The sequence below is a fragment of the Prosopis cineraria genome, unplaced genomic scaffold, assembly GCF_029017545.1.
Source record: "Prosopis cineraria cultivar Desert tree isolate PC_DT_omini unplaced genomic scaffold, ASM2901754v1 PC1615, whole genome shotgun sequence".
NCBI lineage: Eukaryota > Viridiplantae > Streptophyta > Magnoliopsida > Fabales > Fabaceae > Prosopis > Prosopis cineraria.
This window is the reverse complement of record NW_026556940.1, coordinates 1-4,282: the sequence shown is the minus strand read 5'-3', so window position 1 is coordinate 4,282 and position 4,282 is coordinate 1. Positions and strand designations below refer to the sequence as shown.

Below are 4,282 nucleotides of genomic sequence, written 5' to 3'. Positions count from 1 at the left end.
AATGAGCTGCACTATAATGAGTCTGGTTATAATTTTATACTATATGTAAATATATAGGTCAACTTTCAAAATTAATATCCATAGGATTTAAGGCAACTCTATTGAAGGAAAAAAGCCATGGCTCCAAATATTGCATGAGTATGAGAAATAATTTGTATTAGGCTTATGGAGAATGAGTAAGACAAGAATGTATATATTATATTATATATATGAACGTACAGATTATTTCCAAAGGTAATATCCATGTCATCTAGTTTTGTATATATGATACATATATTGATGGATGATGATTGATGTCCATATATTTATGAAGTATAATTTTAATTTCAATTTTAATTTCAATTTCCTTTGCTTGTTCCTTGTTGCCATTGCCAAAGCTCAGCCAAATTGCTTGACAACAACAAACCACAGTGTATCTCTGCTCTGATCGTGGCATCTTGATTCACAAGCTCATATCTCCAAGATAATGGCTTCCGTACTCAGCATGGCCTCGTTTCACCGCAGAAATTATCGAGCGCCATAACCCCTCGTGTTCACACTCAGGCTATTCTCGCGCCAATCTCTTTCTCATTCCCTAGTAGGTCGAATATTACCACTTTTTGGTTGCTTATAGAGTGAAGTAGTGAACAATGGAATGCTCAGAACACTCATTCTTTCTTTGTTTTGCCCTCTATAATATTTTCTTATCCAATGCGGTATTCATTGTTTTAGTCTCTCAGAACCTAAATCGGTCCACAATTATAATTTTTAAGCTGTTGCCGTCTGTTGTTCCTTTGGCTCTGATATTGCTTGAGGGGTTATACGAACATGCAGGGCGGAGATTAACGATTACGGCTTCAGAGACTGACGCAAATGAAGGTGTTTTGAGCTTTTTATATGATGCTTTTGCATTTGCCTTTACAGTGATGTTGAAATTTTTTGGTGGCTCTGAGCAGTTAAATCTTAGCCACGAGAGAAAGCTCCAGCAAAAACTGGTTCAAGTTTCGATCCACTGTTTGGTATCAAAGGAGCTCCCCAAGAAACTGTGAGTCGAGTTTCCCCTCTTCTTTTTCCCTTCGCTTCTTTCAAATTCGTCATGATTAGAGAAAGTGGTTCGAATTTGAATAGTAGGTATTCGGAATGGTTATAATCAGATCAGATTATAATGCTAAAGTGCATGGTTTGGCAATATCTGGATATGCAGTACAACGGGTTTTATTTTATTTTACCGGCCAGGAATAGTTCTTGTTGTTATAGGGCATGAGATTTGTTTTATTTATGTTTACTGCGGCCGATCATGACATGCTCGTTTATTGCTTCACTTATCAGCAGATATTACTGAAAGCTGTTAACTCTTTTATATTAAAGCATATTTGAGAGTAGTATACTTCACCAAAATAATTTAAGTTGTTTGATTAGACACAATTTAAATTTTATATATTCTTAATCTATTTTTAATTTTTAAGTGTGGGACTTCTTTAACTTCTTTATCTCTAATATCCTCTTATTATTTTTTTCTTTTTTATTCTCAGTTTTTTTGTTCATTTTCTTCTTCTTTTTGCTCGAGCTTATACTTTTCATTTTTAGTCTTGAAGGCTCTCAGATCTATTTAATTTCTTTTTCTTCTTTATCTTCTTTTCTTTCGTTTTCTTTTTAATCTCTTATTCTACTTTTGGATCTTTCATTCCTTTTTTCTTTCCTCTTTTTCTCAGTTTTTCTTTTTCTTCTTTATCTTCTTCTCTCGTTTTCTTTTTAATCTCTTGTTCTACTTTTGGATCTTTCATTCCTTTTTTCTTTCCTCTTTTTCTCAGTTTTTTTTTTTTGGTCTTGAACGAATGGCTTATAACATCATGTTAAACTCTTTATGTTAGATATGCTTGATGGTAGTATACTTCACCAATATAGCTTAAGCCATTTGGTTATACACACTCTAAACCTTATATTTCTCAATCTATCTTTAAATTTTTAGATGTGGGACTTCTTTGACTTCTTTATCTCTAATAAAAGCTACCAAATTTGATCATGATTTGATGAAAAATAATGCAATTCTGTTAGAACATGCTAAATTTTAATAATTAATAGTACATACAATTGACTAAATTTTAAGATAGTGCTAAATATACATACTTATAATCCTTTCTCTAATATATTGTGCAGGACAAATGGAAAATTCATCTTCAACTTAAAAAGCCTGTCAGTTGGCCTATATTGGTTTGGGGAGTAGTCTGTGGTGCTGCTGCTTCCGGTATTCTATTTTAGCACTGTATCAAAACAGAAATATGCCTGGCCCAAAAAAATTCTGGCCCCATATTTTATTGTGATAGTCTAATCCTATGTACTTTTGAAAAATTTTAAAATGTAATGTGATTGTTAGCAGTTTACCTTATTCATAATTAAATTTGTTGGCCATTGGTGTAATGCACTATTTGTGCGAAGAGTTCTTATACAAGGATTAGTAAAACCATAAGAATGATAAATTGTTGCTTATCATCTTTAGTTCTGAAGTAACTGATAAGAGCTAACATCTATCAAGAGAAGATGCCATATATTCCAGGTTTTACATACTGAAGTGGACATCCATCATGTGTGCACCTTTTTAGAATTTTATGAGGTTTACTATAGAGCAGAAGAAAGGGGCATCATATTACACAAGGGCAACACCCTTGGGGCCACTGTTTGAAACTTGCATTAAAAATAGATTGTTTTTGCACTTTTTGTTGTATATTTAGCACATTTTCTTGCCTTTTGTGCTACATCTATCATGTCATTTTATATTGTTTCATAATTATATTTTATGACATCAGTTCTTTACGAACATTCTACAGACTTCTCTATTTTATACTTCCACCTCTATAAATGCACTAATGTATCTGATACAAATTTCAATGTTCTGAGGCGCATTGTTCACTTGGTAGGACATTTCCACTGGAATCTGAAGATGTTGCCAAATCATTTTTGTGCATGATGATGTCTGGCCCATTTCTTACTGGTTATACACAGGTAACATTCTTCTTGGTATATAATTTTATCATCTGCTGTTGGATGAGGGTTTCAAAGTGAAAAAAAACCTTGAATTGTATGCCTGCTTAATGTTTTAGACTCTAAACGATGGTATGACCAAGAGATTGATGCAGTTAGTGAACCATATCGACCAATTCCTTCAGGGGCTATATGTGAAAACGAGGTATGTTGTAAAACTCAGACTTATTATTATCATTCATAATGATGACTCTTTAAATAATTGTTTACCAAAATTCTGCAGGTTATCACTCAAATATGGGTGTTGCTAGCTGGGGGTCTTGCCTTGGCTGGTATATTGGACATATGGGTGAGTGTTGTGTACTATACACGATAGTCCTATGCTCAACCTCTTCTCCTGCAAGTCTAAAATTGTATTTTTAATAGGGCAGGGCATAGTTCCCCTATAGTTTTCTACCTTGCTGTCGGTGGATCCCTGCTGTCATTTATATATTCTGCTCCTCCTTTAAAGGTATTTTTTTAAAGCAAAAATTCCTTCTTTCTCTTTTCTCTCTGTTTTCTACTCTGCATTTGTCTGATCATTGACTGAAGTTCTTTATGTTTTTGCAGCTAAAACAAAATGGGTGGATTGGAAACTTCGTCCTTGGAGCTAGATACATCAGTTTTCTATGTGTGTCATACCTTCAGCCTTGATACTTAATACTAATAGCTATAGAATTGTTTGCTGATGTAAAATCGATTACTAGTCATTCAAACTGGCTTATCTTTTTAGATAAATGAGTTGCTGAATATGATTGGTGTTAAGCTTTATTCTCCAGATTCAACTATGGGCGAAAGAATGAGGGTTTTAGCAAGATATATTTTAGATATCATTTTTTTCCTGGATACTATTTGCATTAAGAATGAGATGATGGCAATTATAAGTTAACAGAGTAATCAGATCATATTTCATTCATTTAGGAACAAATAGGTCTTATACCCTGATTTTATTAATCTATTTTTGAGGTCTTTTTTTTTTGCCCTTTTTTCTTTTACATTTGCGCTGTGTTCTGTAAGCTGTTTGATCTTTGATCAATGTCTTGTTGACAGGTGGACCGGTCAGGCTTTATTTGGGACTCTACACTTAATGCTTTTGTTCTCACCCTCTTATACAGCATATCAGGAGGATGTAGTAGTATATGCAACATGGCATTTGTTAGCTATGATTCTATCTCTGATGTATCTTGACTGGTCAATAAATTGTTGCTCTGTCACATTGTTTGTTGGGCATTGACATTGTCGAGGACTTCAAAAGCATGAAAGGGATACGGCTTTAGGGCTTCAT

The 4,282-nt window shown here is 33.8% G+C and overlaps 1 pseudogene; it reads left to right on the top strand.

Annotated features, from left to right (window-relative positions):
* The first annotated feature begins 325 nt into the window (after nucleotides 1-325).
* Nucleotides 326-4,274, top strand: LOC129300486 (chlorophyll synthase, chloroplastic-like; annotated as a pseudogene).
* Nucleotides 4,275-4,282: the final 8 nt, after the last annotated feature.